General features: G+C 38.3%; 2 protein-coding genes across 2 annotated transcripts in view; one reads left to right on the forward strand and one right to left on the reverse strand.

The window, feature by feature from the left end:
* Positions 1-19,836, forward strand: part of LOC126175067 (kelch-like protein 28) — a 220,440-nt gene that overhangs the window by 151,045 nt on the left and 49,559 nt on the right. The window lies entirely within an intron of this gene.
* The window catches only part of LOC126175069 (bolA-like protein 3), a 110,855-nt gene continuing 91,104 nt past the window's right edge, over positions 86-19,836 (reverse strand). Inside the window, exon 5 of the transcript XR_007535516.1 lies at positions 86-373. The gene's annotated coding sequence lies outside the window, so the exon portion shown is untranslated. The remainder of the gene's footprint in view (positions 374-19,836) is intronic.

Below are 19,836 nucleotides of genomic sequence, written 5' to 3' on the forward strand. Positions count from 1 at the left end.
CCTTGATATGGCAACAACTGAGCTGTTAAAGTCTAATGATCTCTTTTCTCATAGGAGATATGTATGGCGGAATAAAACATGTTGCAATTCGTAAATGTCATTTTATTACACATATTTTAATGCAAGTTTTTGTACATCGTTAACTGAAAAAATAAGTCCTTATAGGCAAATATTGTTCAATGATGGATGCAGTGCTGCTTTTGAAGTTACAGATGTCTCGTGGAATCAAACAGGGTCCTGAGCTCACATTAACTTGAGTTGAGTGCTTCCATACACTTTGATGATTGATGCAATGATGCTGCTGAAGATATAGTTGTCTCCAGGACGTGGGCAGGATGCAGAGTCTATGACATAAGCTCCTCATCTACCATTTCTGGAAAAATAAATGAAACATAAATAGCAAAAGTGAATTATTTTTTAAAGTACACAAAAAAGAAAGTAATGTATGTGTGTGGAATATGGACTGATACTTATGCATGTATTATTCAGCAATTAGTGATGAATGCTCAAGCTACTATCCACCCAACCCGATGTTAAGGGATGCGATAGATCCTGAACATAATCTAAAAAACAGCACAATGGTATAAATATGCAATCTTTTATATCTTGACACACACACACACACACACACACACACACAAGATGATAATCACTTTCTACTGCATGTGATTGATGATGACATTATCATTGTGTTTGATATAGCATTATGCATATGTAGGCAAGTTATTGGGCCACCTAGAATTGGTAGGAAATGAATTTGCTTGTGCAGCCAAACACTAGCTGTCCCAGGGACAGGAGCAGTATGGCTGGCTCTGCCAAAGTGCTGCAACTGGGCCAGGTGCTGAGACCGTTGTTGGTCCAGCCAGGCAAATACAAAGGTGAGGAGCACTTCTCCAGAAATGGGTAAACCCCAGAGTATGTAGACAGCAGTTGCTTGCTTAGCTATTGTGCAGAAAATTCGTCAGAAATTATAGAGATGAAAGCAGTCTGAAATATGGTTACTTACAGCTCTTAGAAATTCTGTAATAAATCACAGTTACATAATGAAGCAAATCTGAATACATTAGCTATCTCAGATAAATTAGGTGCATCCAATGAAACAATAATATTTTCAGTATCAAATAAAAAAATCACAAAAGTTAATATTTACAGTGAGCAAATGTTTTCACAATGAACCTTAGAATTAAAATCTTTTAAATGCTTCATGCTACTTTAACAAATGGTATCTCAGATGATAGCATTGCACTATAGCTATCATTCCCAAAGGTCTCATATCTGTACCTGTTTTATTTATTGATGTATTACTTCATTAGGTAATTATCCTTCAGAACATTGTGTATTCCACAATTTCACAGCAAATGAATGCAGCATGAATACCTCACATGTTGTCATACTTTCACAGTTAATTAAGGAATAGGTTACCGTTATTGCCAACAACTTTATTTAAATATAATTATACCCAGTTTGAAAAAATCAACATAATTTAAAAGTGGTCAGTCACATGTGTTAGCTGACACCACTATTGAAAAGAATGCCAAAGGATGCTTCTGTCAAGCAGACATAAATAATTGTTTAAAAAATACATATCAACAGCCTGTTGCCATTTAACATGAGTGCACTTGCACAAGAATACTACTGTATTTATGTGCGAACAAACTGTTATTGTAAATGCTCTGCATGTGACCAAATGTTTATAATATTTCTTTATGTAAATATTGTTGTAATAGACTATTTTAGTGTGGAAAGTGGTCTATTTAGCAAGATATTTAATGAGTCATGGAACGTATCGGAAAGAGAGATTAGAGGCCATAGGACACAGAGTTTTCAATGCAGTTGACAAAATATTGTCTCTATTGAGATCGAAGTTGAGTGTGACTGTGAAGTTGTCTGCTCGCATATAACAGGTATACATAAAACTTAACTTAATTGTTGGATGTTTTTACCAGCCACCCGACTCTGCTGTGGCAGTTACAGAGTCATTCGAAGAAAGTCTACAGTCAATAGCATGTAAATACTCAAATCATGCGATACAAGTTGGAGGTGACTTTAACCTCCCAAGTATAGACTGGGATGTCCTTGGATTCTTTGCAGCGGGTACAGACATAAAGTCATGCGAAATACTGATCACACAGAAGTGGTACAATGACATGGCATAGACATGACTAACATATGAAGTTGTGCTGGAGGGAACTGACACCATGAATCCTGCAGGGCTGTCTATAAATTCATGAGAGTATGAGGAGGTGGAGGTCCCTTCTGGACAGTGCTTTGCAAGGCATCTCAGATATACTCAAGAATGTTCATGTCTAAGGAGTTTGGTGGCCAGCAGAAGTGTTTAAACTCAGAAAAGTGTTTCTGGAGCCATTCTGTAGCAATTCTGGATGCGTGGGGTGTTGTATTGTCCTGCTGGAATTGCCCAAGTCCATTGGAATGCACAATGGAAATGAATGGATGCAGGTGATGAGACAGGATTCTTATGTACAGACTCGTATCTAGACATATCAGGGGTCCCATATAACTCCTAGTGCAAGCGCTCCACACCATTACAGAGCCTCCACCAGCTTGATGATGATGATGATGATGTTTGGTTTTGTGGGGCGCTCAACTGCGTGGTTATCAGCGCCCGTACAATTTCCCAACCTTTGCTCAGTCCAATTTCGCCACTTTCCTGGATGATGATGAAATGATGCGGACAACACAAACAAACCAGCTTGAACAGTCCCCTGCTGACATGCAGGGTTCATGGATTCATGAGGTTGTCTCCATACCTGTCCAAGTCCATCCTCTCAATAAAATTTGAAATGAAACTCATCTGACCAGGCAACATGTTCCTAGTCATCAAAATCCAATATCAGTACTGACAGGCCAAGGGGAGGCATAAATCTTTGTGTCATGCAGTCATCAAGGGTACAAGAGTGGTCCTTCAGCTCCAAAAGCCCATATCAATGATGTTCCATGGAATGGTTCGCATGCTGACACTTTTTGATGGCCAACATTGAAATCTGCAGCAATTTGTGGAAGGCTTGCACTTCTGTCACATTGAGTGATTCTCTTCAGTCATCGTTAGTCCCATTCTTGCAGGATTTTTTTCCGGCCGCAGCGATGTCGGACATATGACGTCTTACTAGATTCCTGATATTCACGATACTCTCGTGAAATAGTCGAACAGAAAAATACCCCCTTCATCTCTACCTTGGAGATGCTGCGTCCCATCATTCATGCACCAACTATAACACCACATTCAAATTCACTTAAATCATAATAACCTGCCATTGTAACTCCAGTGAATGATCTAACAACTGAGCCAGAAACTTGTTGTCTTATAGACATTGCCGACTGCAGTGCAGTATACTGCCTGTTTACAGATCTCTGTATTTGAACAGGCATGTCTACACCACTTTCTGTGGTGCTTCAATGTATCTTAGATCTTATAGCTACAAATAGGCTGGACCTTATTGACAATGTCAGTATAGAAATAGGGATTAGTGATCATGATATCATTACAGCAACTATGATTGTCAGAGTTAATAAATCAATCAAGAAGGCTAGGAGAGTGTTTCTGCTAAATAGACCAGATAAGCAGTTATCAACATCTTATGTAAAGAGTGACCTGGCATTACTTAGTACCATTAAGATGGATGTAGAGGAATTATGGGCAAAGTTTAAGCAGATTGTAAATAATAGTCTGGACAGCTATATGCCTAGTAAGTGGATAAAGGATGGAAAAGACCGACCATGGTTTAATAATGAAATTCATAAGATGCTGAGGAAGAAGAGGCTGTTGCACTCTAGGTTCGAAAGGGGATGCACAAATGACGACAAATGAAAGTTAGAAGAGATTCGTGTGTCTGTGTAAAGATCTATGCGCGAAGCATACAACAACTCCCACTGTCACATTTTCGCAAAAGATCTGGCAGAGAACCTGAGAAAATTCTTGCTGTCCAGTCTGGTGTGGCAGTTGTAGATAACAAAATGAAGACAGAAGTTTTAAATTTCCCATTCAAGACATTGGTCATGCAGGAGGACCATACAAACATACCGTCATTTGACCATCAGACAGACTCCCACATGAACGACATGGAAATAAGCTTACCTGTCATAGAGAAGCAACTTAAAGATTTGAAGACAAATAGATCATCAGGTCCAGATTGAATCCCTGTTCAATTTTACAAAGAGTACTCTAGGGCATTGACTCCTTACCTAAGGAAGGGGAAGGGTAAATTGGCTGGGGAAATAGCAGGAAAGTTAAAGGGGGGAGGCACTGTCATGAGTGGTAAAATACCAGTGGTTATAGGATTCAGAAAAGACCCTTTTTTAGGGTAGGGAGGACAGAAAGAAAGCAAATTTTAAGAGAGGTTAGAACTGAGACAAACCTTCAGTTTCAGAAAGAAATCAAAAAACATAATTCCAGCTTATTACATCAGCATAAACAGCCATTGGCTATGAATTTTCAACTGTCAGCAGATATTTTAACTCCACCCAATTTTAACTCAGTCAATGTGAAATGTCAGCTATCTTTATTGCATCAAAATATTCGAGGACTGAGAAATAAAATTAATGAATTAACTATCTGCATAGATGAATTAGAGTCTTCAAACCCAGCTGACATAATCTGCCTCTCTGAACATCATGTGACCACTGGTATAGAACTTTTAAGTGTTACAGGGCTTAGGTTAGCATCTCACTTTTGTAGATCAGAAATGGAGAAAGGAGGAGTTGCCACATTCATCAGGAACTGTCATAAATTTAAGAACATAGACATTCATAAATTTTGCCTAGAACAGCATATGGAAGCATGTGCAACAGAATTAGATTTTCACAAAAAATCTTTCATAATATTAAGTGTATATCAAGCACCTGCAGGTAACTTTAATCTGTTTGTAAACCACCTTGAAGCTGTACTGGCACATTTAACAACCAAAAACAAAGAAATAGTGGTTGCTGGTGATTTCAATGTAGATTTCCTTAAAGACTCTCCCAATAAGAACTTATTTTAGTTAGTAACACAATCATTCAACTTAATTCCCACAGTAAAGTTCCCCACTAGGATAGCCACTTGCTCACAAACAGCCATTGATAATATATTTATAGAAAAGTCCAATGAACAAAATTATATTACAAAACCAATAGTCAATGGCCTCTCAGACCATGACATGCAGTTCCTTCTGTTAAATGTTAATACTGAACAGGATATAAAATCTGTTAAATCTGAGCTCAAGAGGGTAATCAGTAAGCCAAAAATTGATTATTTTAGGACACTCCTCAGAGACATTCACTGGACTGATGTTTACAGTGCTCATGGCATGAATGAAAAATATAACATTTTTGCTAATAAAGTGCTTACCTTATTCGAACACTGCTTTCCCCCAAAACTTACCAAGGTTAGAGCAAAGTCTACAAAGAAGCCATGGATTACTCGAGGAATAGGGGTATCTTGTAAAACAAAAAGAAAACTGTATCTGTCAATCCGAAACATTTCCAATGTTGATGCTATAGCACATTATAATAAATACTGCAAAATATTAAAGACTGTAATACGGATGTCAAAGCAAATGTATTACAAGGAAAAGATAGTCATATCAGATAACAAAATAAAGACAATATGGGATATAGTGAAGGAGGAGACCGGTAGAACCAGACATGAAGAGGAACTAATAGTGTTAAGAGTAAATGATACATTGGTGACAGATGTGTATAGTGTTGCAGAACTTTTTAACAAACATTTTATAACTGTTACTGAAAAGATGGGGTTGTCAGGTTCGGTAGATGCTGCTATGGATTACCTTAGACCAGACATTTCAAGTAACTTCCATAATATGAATTTGACCCTCACTACCCCAACAAAAATAATGTCCATCATAAAATCTTTAAAATCAAAAACATCTAGTGGGTATGATGAAATATCAACAAAGTTAATTAAAGAATGTGATTCTGAGCTAAGTAACATATTAAGCTATCTGTGTAACCAGTCGTTTATCAGTGGAATATTTCCTGAATGGCTGAAATATGCTGAAGTTAAGCCACTGTTTAAGAAGGGAGATAAAGAAATAGCATCAAATTTCCATCCAATTTCGCTGTTGCCAGCATTCACAAAAATTTTCAAAAAAGTAATGTACAGTCGTCTTTATAACCATCTTATCTCAAATAACATACTGTCAAAGTCACAGTTTGGATTTCTAAAAGGTTCTGATATTGAGAAGGCTATCTACACTTACAGTGAAAATGTGCTTAATTCATTAGACAAAAAATTGTAGGCAACTGGTATATTTTGTGATCTGTCAAAGGCATTTGACTGTGTAAATCACAATATCCTTTTAAGTAAACTAGAATATTATAGTGTAACAGGAAATGCTGCAAAATGGTTCAAATCTTATATCTCTGGCAGGAAACAAAGGGTGTTATTAGGAAAGAGACATGTATCAAGCTATCAGGCATCATCCAACTGGGAACTAATTACATGTGGGGTCCCACAAGGTTCCATTTTGGGGCCATTACTTTTTCTTGTGTATATCAATGACCTTTCATCAGTAACATTACCAGATGCCAAGTTTGTTTTGTTTGCTGATGATACAAACATTGCAATAAATAGCAAATCAAGTGTAGTCTTAGAAAGATCAGCCAATAAAATATTTGTGGACATTAATCACTGGTTCCTAGCCAATTCTTTGTCACTAAACTTTGAAAAAACACACTACATGCAGTTCAGAACTTGTAAGGGGTGTCCCAAGAGTATATGTCTAACATACGATGACAAGAAGATAGAAGAAGTGGACAGTGTTAAATTCTTGGGATTACAGCTTGATAATAAATTCAACTGGGAGGAGCACACCACAGAACTGCTGAAGCGTCTGAACAAATCTCTGTTTGCAATGCGAATTTTGTCAGACATAGGGGATATAAAAATGAAAAAGCTGGCATACTATGCTTACTTTCATTCCATAATGTCATACAGGATTATTTTTTCGGGTAATTTATCAAGCCAAACTGAAGTTTTCCGGGCACAAAAACGTGCAGTAAGAATTATATGTGGTGTGAACTCAAGAACATCCTGCAGAAGCCTGTTTAGGGAACTAGGGATACTAACTACAGCTTCCCAATATATTTATTCCTTAATGAAATTTGTCATTAAAAATATATCACTTTTTCAAACCAACAGCTCAATTCATGGAATCAATACTAGAAATAAGAATAATCTTCACAAGGATTTAAAGTCACTTAGTCTTGTACAAAAAGGTGTGCATTATTCAGGAACACACATTTTCAATAACTTGCCAGCAGCCATAAAAAGCTTAACAACCAATGAAATTCAGTTTAAGAGAAGCCTAAAGGATTTATTGGTGGCCAACTCCTTCTACTCCATTGATGAATTTCTTAGTAAAACCAACTGATTTGTATATAAGTACAACATTACTTCTGTGCAATTTCAGTGCAGTAATGTGTTCACTGAAAATTTGTGTGTGTGTGTGTGTAAGTATAATCTAACTTCTGCACCATTTCAGTGCAGTAATGTGTTCATTGTAAATAAGCATTACAGTAGTTGTATTACATGTTTATTACCTTATAAATAAATAAAAAACTTTTTTATTTTAAATTCAGTGCATTAGTATTTGTAAAATGACTCTTAGTGTTCATTAAAAAATAACGATCATTCCACTTGGGACCTGTGGAATGGTACATTAGCTTATTTGTTTTAGTTGTAAATATTTGTCATGTATTGTTGTTTTTCTGACATGTTCCACATCCTGGAGGACCGCCTCACTACGGATCAATTGGAATGAAAGTAAATCTAATCTAATCTAAAAAACCTAACTTGCATTTATCGTGTATCTCTTGCTCAGCACAAAGTTCCAAATGACTAGAAAAAAACATAGGTGACTCCAGTATGTAAGAAAGCTAAAATAATGGATGCATAAAATTACAGATAAATATATCCAACTTCTGTTTGCTGCAGAATCCTTGAACACATTCTCAATTCAAATATAATAAACTTCCTTGAGGCTAAGAAGCTTATGTCCATGAATGAGCATGGCTTTAGAAATCATCGCTTGTGCAAAACTCAGCTTGCCCTATTCTCACGTGATATACTGAGAACCATGGAGGTAGGGCAACAAGCAAATTCCATATTTTTATATTTCTGGAAAGCTTTTGACGTGATGTCCCATTGCAGGCTGTTAATGAAGCTATGAGCATATGGAATATGTTCACAGGTATGTGTGTGGCTCAAAGACTTCTTAAATAATAGAACCCAGAATGTTGTCCTTGTTGGCGAGTGTTCATCGGAGACAAGGTTATCATCAGGAGTGCCCCAGGGAATTGTGATAGGACTATATACATAAATGATTTGATGGACAGAGGGGGCAGTAGTCTGCTGTTGTTTGCTGATGATGCCATGATGTATGTTAAGGTGCGGAATTTTAACGACTGTACGAAGATACGAGACGACTTAGACAAAATTTCCAGTTGGTGTGATAAATGGCAGCTAGCGCTGAATGTGGAAAAAGTAAAGTGTGTCTTGAACACAGTTAGTAGGAAAGAGGTAATAAAAACATCATGCCTGATGCGATAGTAGTACTGCATGAAAAGCAAATATGTATGAAACGATAAACTTTTTTTCCTTTCATTATTTTGTAGGTATTTTCAGCGAGAAAAAGTTGTGTAAAGATTTGAAATTAAGTGCAAAGTTTGTTGAGAGTCACTAACTGCTCTCATTCTCAAATAGTGAATGAGCCAAGTCTGTGTATGCACACATCATGGATTACACTTCTTTTTCATCCGCAACCTTCTAACAGGTAGATGGTTCTTACTTTCACAGCGATTCTTAACAGACAATAAGTGATATGTGTACCAAGTTTCATTAAAGTCAATCCAGTGGTTTAGAAGGAGATGTGGAACATACATACTTATGTACAAACATACACACATTTTTGTAATGTGTGTGCATATCTACACTTAACAACTACGACATTCATAATGTTGTAGTGCAGTAAGGGCATTCCATGGTGCTGAGTTATTCACAATGAGAGTAATGTTCTTGATAGAAACAGTCTTGAATGCTCATACGATCCTGTAAGATACTGTCTTATAGAAATGCTCAGTGGCATTGTTTTATGTTGATGTAGTTTTCCCACTAAGGTTGATATGGAGTCTGGGTGAAGCCACTGCTTAAAAAGATGTGAAGACCCATCAGAATCACATGCAGTGAGGGTGTGTGAATTTCACATCCTATGGTGGTGTATACATCTGGCATCAGTGATGGAAGAGTGAGCTCACGCAGCAGCATACTGGAGGGATATTTAAACTTGCAGTCTCCCACATAGCTGTGAGCAGCACAGGGCATGTCAGTAGTGGTCAACAAAGATGCTTTGATACCATAGCTAGCATCGTGTAAGGTATGCTTAAAACAATTTAATATTTGTTTTACAAACTATTATTCTATGCCTAATTTTCAACATAACATAAGCTACTGCTGAGTGGTGGTAGGCCAAAGCTCCGTCAAATGATGCAGGGAAATAATGAAGATGTCATAGTCTTAGATGACATACATGAGCAGCATGATCATTGACGACAACATCATCATTATAGAGGATGACGTCATGCAGCAAGTGGTCGCTGCAACACTACCCAATGGATATTCAGCTGAGAACTTTCTCTCTAACCTGCATTCCATAGGAACAAGCTAGTTGTGGCTTTACCTGATGTTGCTCATACCTTCAGTAACTGGGCTATGCACGGCTCTTTTTAAAAAGAATAGTTCAATAATGTTACAGGGTTGAGTTGCCTACATCTGCTTTCAGGCCCAGCAATTAACTCACTGCAAATAACAACTTGTAGCTGTGATCCTGCCGTCAAATATTCTCAGCTTCGGCTAGATTTGCGAAATAATAAAATAAATGGACTTATTAGATAAAGATAAATTAATAAAAAATGGTTGTATTCTAACACCTGCAACTAATGTAGCTAACAAAGAATTATGGTGAATAATGTTTATTAAAGAATGTAAAACTGAAATAATTGGGAAGTGGTTCTACTACAACAAAGCATAATACAGACAGGGACAATCTTATCAAATGCAGTAAAGTTGCATTGAGAGCATTACGAGAATGGTAGCAGAATCTCCAAGCTAAATAGTCATCAAAGACTCACAAGGACTAAGACAATCTCATACTCACAATATACGAAATATTCTCCAGCTCAGATAACTGAGAGTTTAGCATTACAATTTACAAAACACATGAAATACAAAGATCAGTAACTCACACTTTGTCTATTGTCAATCCTGTAATACAAGCAAAAAAAGTCAGAGTTCTACACTAAAGCACATTCAGACCCCTCAAAAAACTTCTGCACTTTAATTTCAAAAGTTAAAGTACAGTACAGGTCATTCACTGCCCAGAATCTATCACTCATACGACCGAATAACCCTCACTACCACAGAAACGTCTACCTTCTTCAAGCAAAAACTTCAAAGTGCCCTGAATTGTTCCCTTGAGCAAGCTATCCAAAAAGGGTCTGTCTCCAATTGATTCCAGCAGTGTTTCATCACTGACTGCTTCTCCCTTAGCTGAAGGTCATCCCCACCAAAAATACATCATTCTTAAGTTCTATAGAAATGGTTTGGACTCAACTTCATCTACATGCACATCTTCACACATACTCCACAAGCCACCATAATGTGCAAGGTGAAGGGTACCCTGTACCACTACTTGTCATTTCCCCTCCTCTTCCACTCGCAAACAGAGTGAGGGAAAAACAACTCTGTCTGTTCACTTCCGTATAAACCCTAATTTCTCATATCTTATCTTCTTGGTCCTTACACACGATGTATGTTGGTAGCAGCAGAATGGTTAGGCAGTCAGCTTCAAATGCCAGTTCTCTAAATTTACTCAATAATTTTTCCCCAAAAGGAACACCACCTCCCCTCGAGGGATTCCCATTTGAGTTCCTAAAGCATCTTCATAACACTTATGTTTTGTTCAAAGCTACTGGTAACAAATCTAGCAGCCCTCCTCTTAATAGCTTCACTGTCTTCCTTCAATCCGACATGGTACAGATCCTAAACACTCGAACAGTACTCAAAATACTTGTACTCGCACCAGTGTTTCTCCTTTACAGTGAACGACTCTTTCCTAAAATTCTCCCATTGTACAGAAGTCGACCATTTGCCTTCCCTACAACATTACATCCAAACATTTAAATGACTTGACTGTGTCAAGCTGGACACTAGTAATACTGTATCCAAACATTAATGCAGTATTCTCATATACCACTGAAGGTACCTGCAAAATTATATCATTATACAACATGCAGTTCAGGTGATATGATGTCATAAACACTGAGATGTGTGCAAAATTGCTGTGTTATGCACGACATTTACGTTATTACTTCTTTGCTACTAACTCTATTCACAACACATTTCACAGACAGTATCCATGCTCTGTTGCTGAATGTACTCACAAAATTATATTATTGTATGACACATAAACTGATCAGCCAGAACATTAAGACCACCTACCTATTAGCTGGTTTGTCCACCTTTGGCACGGATAACAGTGGTAACTCATTGTGTCATGGAAGCAATGATGCCTTGATAGGTGACTGAAGTGATTTAGCACCACATCTGCACACACAAGTCATCTAATTCCTGTAAATTCTGGGGAGGGAGGCAATGACCTCTGTCGCCACGTTCAATCACGTTTAAGATGTGTTCGGTTGGGTTCAGATCTGATGAGTTGGGGAGTCAGCACATCAGTTGGAACCCGCCACTGTGTTCCTCGAACTACTCCATCATACTCCTTGCTTTGTGACATAGCACATTATCTTGCTGAAAAATGCCATTGCTGCTGGGAAACATGATTGCTCCAATGAGTCTACAATACTGCTTGGTTGTCATGGTGCCTTGCATGAGCTCCACTGGATCCATGTATGCCCTTGTAAATGTTCCCCTGAGCTTAATGGAGCCGCTGCCAGCTTGTTTCCATCCCACAGTACAGGTGTCAAGGAGCTGCTCCCCTGGAAGACAACTGATTCGCGCCTTCCCATTGTCATGATGAAGAAGTATCGGGGTTCATCAGGCCATGAAATGCCCTGCCACTGTGACAACATCCAGTGCTGATAGTCACTTGCCCATTTGTCATTGTTGCTGATGTCATGGTGTTAACATTGGCACATGCATTGGTCGTCGGCTGCAGAGGCCCATTGTTAGGAGTGTTCAGTGTACTGTGTGTGCAGACACATGTATTCTGCCCAGCATTAATATCTAATATTAGTTCTGCCACGGTTCACTGCCTGTCAGGTTTTACCAGTCTGCCCAGCCTACAATGTCCAACATCTGCAGTGATGGGTGGCCACCCAACCCCACAACATCTGGATGTGGTTTCACCTTGCTTTCACCACATGTTGAAGTCACTCACCGCAGCACTCCTGACAAGTCCTGTAGTTTCTGAAATGCTCGTGCCGAACCTCTGAGCCATCACGATCTGCCCTTGGTCAAACTAAGATAGATCACGCACCTTCCCCATTCTACACACGGACAGCATGCTCACTTATACTACATGTACCATGCGTGTGTCTGACTGGCAGTCATTCCTTGCCAGGTGAATATCGATAGTATGTCAGTGGTCGTAATTTTCTGCTGCTCAGTGTAGTTTAGGAGATATTACATCATAAACATTGAGCTGTGTACAAACAAAACTGCAGGCGAAATTCGCTAGAGATACGGGTGAGCTATCATAAAAATATGTGTCAATTATTTTAAATATATGATATTTGCAGTATGCAAGGGCAAAATAGCTCCTCCTAAATTGCTACATCAATTTCTACCAAACTTGGCACATATATTACTTACTACCTGAGAAGAAATACTATGGGGATAAGAACCAGCAATCTCCTATTGGGGTAAGGACGATAAAATGGCGAGGGAAGGGGGTAGGAGGAGATGGACAGACAGAGAGAGGGAAGGGGGGGATGGACATAGGAGGAGAAGGAGATGGACACACAAAGGGGGAGCGGGAAATAGACACAAGGGAGGGAAGAGGGGATGCACAGAGAGGAGAGTGGGAGATGAACAGAGAAGAGAAAGAAGAGGAGATTAACAGAGAGAGGAAGGAGAAAGAGATAGACAGAGGGGGATAAACCAGATTAACAGAATGGAAAGGAACAGGTGGGCAGGGGGGGGGGGGCGGAGGGGGGTCGAAAAAGGAGGATAGAGAGGAATACGAGTGGAATAGGAGAGGAAATGACTAGTAATTGTACAACACACCACATGATGGCTTGTGGAGTATGTATGTAGATGTAGATGTAGGATGTGGACAGAGAGAGGGGGAAGGAGGAGATGGACTAATAGAAAATTGGAATAACTTCATAACTGGACAACACCAGGCACTCAGGTGGTTGTGGATGAACTTATGAATGTGTTATCTTTTTCTAAATGCCTGATTGTCTTTACTGGCTACCTCAAACTACCGACCCATTAGACATCTGTTGGTGATGAGTCTGGTGCTTATGTGTAGCAGCTGTCCTAAATTCAGAAAACTTCATAATTTTTATGTGGAATATATGTTACCATTTCTAATTTGTGTATGCAGTGGTAACTTCCAGTAAACTACAATGACTGGACCACAAACTGCCAGGGGTCACATGCTGCCTCCTCTCTTCTTTCTCTTTTGATGCAAAACAAGAGGAATGTGCAGAATAGCACAAGCTTAGTGGTCTTCCACAGCATACAACATACCAGGCGAATCACAACACTCTTTCTTATCTTCATGGATAGGAGTGTATATTTTTAAATTGTGAAGGAAGTTGTTCCGTCAGAGCCACAAACTCTGTCCTATGAAGACATTTTTAGCAAGCTGGATGACTTCTTCGATGCTGAGATTCATATAGCTGCTGCTCATTTCAAATCTTTTCATATACATCTCATAATAAGCAATCTTCCAAGAAACGTATTGCTTAACTCAAGAACATGAAAAGGAACTGTAAATTTATCTGTTCTCCTGGAGCCTCATTCCAAGAGAAAATGGTTCATGTGCCACCATTGAAAACCTTGCTGATAATGGAATATGGGTGGAAAGTCTAAAAAATCGAAGCCTTTGTCTCAAGTATGTGCTTAAAGTAACTGAAGCTCAGGAAATTCAAGACTTTGCTAAACTTGACCTTAATGTGCCTGTTGTTGCAACACTGACCTCAGAGAGCTTGCAGTAGCACCAGTTTCGCATGGTGCGGGACAACTTCCGCCACAGGCAACAGCATACAGTAATGTGAAAAAAGTCATGGGACAGCGAGATGCGCATATACAGATGGCGGTAGCATCACGTGCGTAAGGTATAAATGGACGGTGCATTGGCGGAGCTGTTATTTGTACTCAGGTGATTCATTTGAAAAGGTTTCCGACGTGATTGTGGCCATACGACGGGAATAAACAGACTTTGAATGTGGAATGGTATTTGGAGGTAGGCACATGGGGCATTCCATTTCGGAATGGTTAGGGAATTCAATATTCCATGATTCACAGTGTCAAGAGTGTGCTGAGAATACCGCATTTCAGGTATTATCTCTCACAACAGACAACATAATGGTCGACAGGCTTCACTTAGTGACTGTGAGGAGCAGTGTTTGCATAGAGCTGTCAGTCCTCATAATGATAAAACAATTAGGTGCTCTTCCAACAAATGTAAGACCATCTGAGGTATAGTAAATGAACAAACTGGTAGAAAGTTAAGGATAGAGGATAGAGTCAAAAAGATTTATTCTGCAGGGTATGATCTGATACCCTGCTTCTTACTTCATACGTGTTCACATTACATCAGTGGACCCCTGTCAAATATCATAAATACCTCATTTCTAGAGGGAACATTTCCAAACCAACTAAAACTTGCTTACATTATACCTCTCTACAAGAAGGGAGAGAAAACGGACATGACAAACTATAGGCCAATAGCTATACTATCTGCCTTCTCAAAAATATTTGAATACTTTATGTTAACTAGATTAGAAATATGTTTAAATTCTAACAACATAATCACATCTTCCCAATATGGATTTTGGAAAAATAGGTCCACCACACATGATCTGTATGCATTTCTAGAAAAGTGCTCAAGTTTCGTTGACCATAAACAACCTGCTGTCAGTATATTTCTTGATCAGTCCAAGGCCTTTGACATGGTCGACCACAACCTACTGCTTATGAAACTCCATAAGTATGGGATTAGAGGTGTAGCCCACACTTGGTTCCATAGCTACCTTAGTCAAAGAAAGCAATATGTAGAAATAAGAAAATCAGAGACATTCAGGCACTGCAGGTCAGATATACTACATACAACAAATGACGTCCCTCAGGGATCTGTCCTTGGGCCTGTTCTTTTCATATTGTTCATAAATGATCTCCCAGAACACATACCAAATGCCAGCTCCTTTCTGTATGCAGATGACACAAATATCCTGATAACCAGTAGAGGTGACACATTGCAAGATGCAGTTAATGAAACTACTTGTCATTTACAATCATGGTTTGAAGCAAATAGACTACTCACAAATACTCAAAAAACTGCAAGTATGAACTTCCATAGTAGACAAAATCTAACCCCCTTCAATGCAGTTATAGTTATTAGCAAAGATGACATTACGAACAGGCAGGACACCAAATTTCTTGGACGTACCATCAGTAACACACTAAATTGGAAACCACATATTGAAGCATTGTCACAAATGCTTAGTAAAACCTGGTATTTATTACGATCATTAAAAGACACAGCCAGTGTAGATACCTTGAAGCTGGTGTACCATGCCATGTTTGAGTGCTATGGCCTAATCTTCTGGGGAAAGAGCTCTGATTCTCTCACAATGTTTTTGTGTAATAAGTTATTGTATAGTACTAATGTACTATGTGTATGTAATTTTTTTTGCTGTTTGTATATGTTCGTCCAGTTATTATGTGTATGTATTGTTGTGTGATACGTGTAATCAAATGACAAAACCTATATCACATGTGTGATCTATTGGATGCTAAATAAATAAATAAATAAATAAAAGTAGTAAGAATAATGAAATGTAAAAAAAGAACTGAACACTGTAAACCACTATTTCAACAACTAAAAATCCTGCCACTGCCATGCCTGTATATATTGGAACTAGCTTGTTTTACAGTACAGAACTTGGATGCACTCGACAAAAATTCAGACCGTCACACACATGACACCAGAAACAAAACACAGTTACAAATTGAAGCCCACAACACAAAATTACATGTGAATGGGGTTAAATGTATGGGCATTAAAATATACAACCACCTCCCAACAGACATAAAAACAAGCAAAAACCCAAAAATAATAAGAATTAAATTAAAGGAATTGCTACTAAATAACTGTTTCTATTCCGTACATGAATTTCTTCAAACAAAATTTTAATTACTTGCAATAAGCTGTTGATTCAGTTGTAGATGCTTCTACTTAGTAAGATAATTTAATTATTGTATCTTATCTATATTCTGTCTGTATCTCATATAGGTATTCTGCTATGTGAACTATGTACCACAATATTTTAATTACTTGTAATAAGCTGTATATTCACTTGTAGATATTTCTACTTAGTCAGGTAATTTAATAATTGTTTGTTACTCATATTCTTTCTGTATCTCTTATATGTATGCTATGTACAGTATGCACCACCGTCATCTCTCACCACACACCACCGTTTTTATATTTTGTCTATATATCCTATATGTATTCTGCTGTGTGAGTTATGTGCCACTACTGTCATCTCTCGTCATATACCATCTTAACATAATTTTTCAAATTGACTTGTCCTATATCACGATGTGCTTTGCCGTACAAATTGTCTGATCAACAGGACCAATAATAAATCAAATCAAATCAAGTCCTAAAAGACAAGCAACAATGCGTGAAATAACTGCAGAAATCAGTGTGGGACATACGACAAACGTATCCATTAGGACAATGTGGTGAAATTTGGTGCTTATGGCACGTGACAGCAGACGACCAATGCAAGTGCCTTTGCTAACAGCATGACATCACCTGCAGCACCTCTCCTAGACTAGTAACCATGCTGGTTGGACCTTAGATGACTGGAAAGCCTCAGCCTGGTCAGAAGAGCCCTGATTTCAGTTGGTAAGAGATGAGTTACGCGGACCCCATGAAGCCATGGATTCAAGACTCAAATTATCACCAAGGCACTGTGCAAGCTGGAAGTGGCTCCATAATGGTGCGGGCTGTGTTTACATAGAATGGACTGGGTCCTCTGGTCAAACTGAACTGATCATTGATCCCAAATGGTTATGTTCAGCTAATTGGAGACCATTTGCAGCCATTCATGGACTTCATGTTCCCAAACAACAATTAAATTTTTATGTATTGCCATTACACTAGGCCAAAGTTGTTCACGATTTGTCTGAAGAATGTTACGGACAATTGAACCAAATGGTTTGGTCACCCACATCGCCCGGCATGAACCCCATCGAACACTTATGAGACATAATCGAGAAGTCAGTTCGTGTGCAAAATACTGCACTTCGCAATTATGGATGGCTATAGAGGCAGCATGGCTCAGCAATTCTGCAGGGAACTTCCAGCGACTGGTTGAGTTAATGCCACACCGAGTTGTTGCATTGCTCTGGGCAAAAGGGGTCCCACGTGATATTAGGATCTATCCCATAATTTCTGTTACCTCAGTGTAATTACAGCACTAGGTGTCCAACCGCTTCCTTGGCGAATTTAAATCTTCCGAAGTCTTGTGTTAAATGTTTTGTTATGCATGACCGCAAAAAACTGCGTTCTTCGTCACGCGGAATGCCGGCATTGCCATAAATCAGGACAGACACAGCAAATGTGTGTGCAGAGGAAATGTAAGGTAAATTATGTTCCACATAAATCTCTACTCGAGAAAATGGAAATAAATATCGCCTCTCATTCTGACTCTGTACCCATTCCTCCTGGAAATCCACTCAGGAATTGTAGACGAAAGTGACAAATTCGTACAATGAAATGCACAGTGCATAACTTGCCTCTAACAAGCTCTCCGCTAATAGATATAAAGACTGCGTCAGTCACAATACAATTATTCTTAAATCAGAACAGACGGTCACATTCAGACGGCCTACCGCAATCTGTTCATCTCTCTGCAGATTTTCCATCTACCTGTACGATTTCAGTTAGATACTGATGCTTCAGTCACACAGTGTGACTCACATATTAATTAAAATACTCATGAGCAACTCGGACACCCTCTACTACGAAAATTATGCTTGCACCTCAAGAACTACAACCACGAAAGCATCTATGTTCTTGTAACGTTACCTTTGCAAGCAAACTGTAGACATATAACTTTCACGGTTCTAGTCCCAATATTTTTGGCACCGATTATTTTTATTTGTTTTGTATAGATATTCAGGACAATGTGCATGCTACTGACACACAGTTGTTCCATGTTAGTATTCATCAGCTGTGTGATTAGATTAGATTAGATTTACTTTCATTCCAATTGATCTGTAGTGAGGAGGTCCTCCAGGATGTGGAACATGTCAGAAAAACAACAATACATGACAAATATTTACATCTAAAACAAGTAAGCTAATGTACCATTCCACAGGTACCAAGTGGAATGATCGTCATTTTTTAATGATCACTAAGGGTCATTTTACAAATACTAATACACTGAATTTAAAATAAAAAAGTTTTTTATTTATTTATAAGGTAATAAACAGGTAATAAACATGTAATACAACTACTGTAATACTTATTTACAATGAACACATTGCTGCACTGAAATGATGCAGAAGTTAGATTATACTTACACACACACACACACACACACACACACACACACACACACACACACACACACAAATTTTCAATGAACACATTACTGCACTGAAATTGTGCAGAAGTTATGTTGTACTTATATACAAATCAGTTGGTTTTACTAAGAAATTCATCAATGGAGTAGAAGGAGTTGGCCACCAATAAATCCTTTAGGCTTCTCTTAAACTGAATTTCATTGGTTGTTAAGCTTTTTATGGCTGCTGGCAAGTTATTAAAAATGTGTGTTCCTGAATAATGCACACCTTTTTGTACAAGACTAAGTGACTTTAAATCCTTGTGAAGATTATTCTTATTTCTAGTATTGATTCCATGAATTGAGCTGTTGGTTTGAAAAAGTGATATATTTTTAATGACAAATTTCATTAAGGAATAAATATATTGGGAAGCAGTAGTTAGTATCCCTAGTTCCCTAAACAGGCTTCTGCAGGATTTTCTTGAGTTCATACCACATATAACTCTTACTGCACGTTTCTGTGCCCAGAAAACTTTAGCTTGGTTTGATGAATTACCCCAAAAAATAATCCCATATGACATTATGGAATTAAAGTAAGCATAGTATGCCAGCTTTTTCATTTTTATATCCACTATGTCTGACAAAATTCGCATTGCAAACAGAGATTTGTTGAGACGCTTCAGCAGTTCTGTGGTGTGCTCCTCCCAGTTGAATTTATTATCAAGCTGTAATCCCAAGAATTTAACAGTGTCCACTTCTTCTATCTTCTTGTCATCATATGTTAGACATATACTCATGGGACACCCCCTGCAAGTTCTGAACTGCATGTAGTGTGTTTTTTCAAAGTTTAGTGACAAAGAATTGGCTAGGAACCATTGATTAATGTCCACAAATATTTTATTGGCTGATCATTCTAAGACTACACTTGATTTGCTATTTATTGCAATGTTTGTATCATCGGCAAACAAAACAAACTTGGTATCTGGTAATGTTGCTGATGAAAGGTCATTGATATACACAAGAAAAAGTAAGGGCCCCAAAATGGAACCTTGT

This window comes from Schistocerca cancellata, chromosome 3 (assembly GCF_023864275.1).
Source record: "Schistocerca cancellata isolate TAMUIC-IGC-003103 chromosome 3, iqSchCanc2.1, whole genome shotgun sequence".
NCBI classification, from domain to species: Eukaryota; Metazoa; Arthropoda; class Insecta; order Orthoptera; family Acrididae; genus Schistocerca; species Schistocerca cancellata.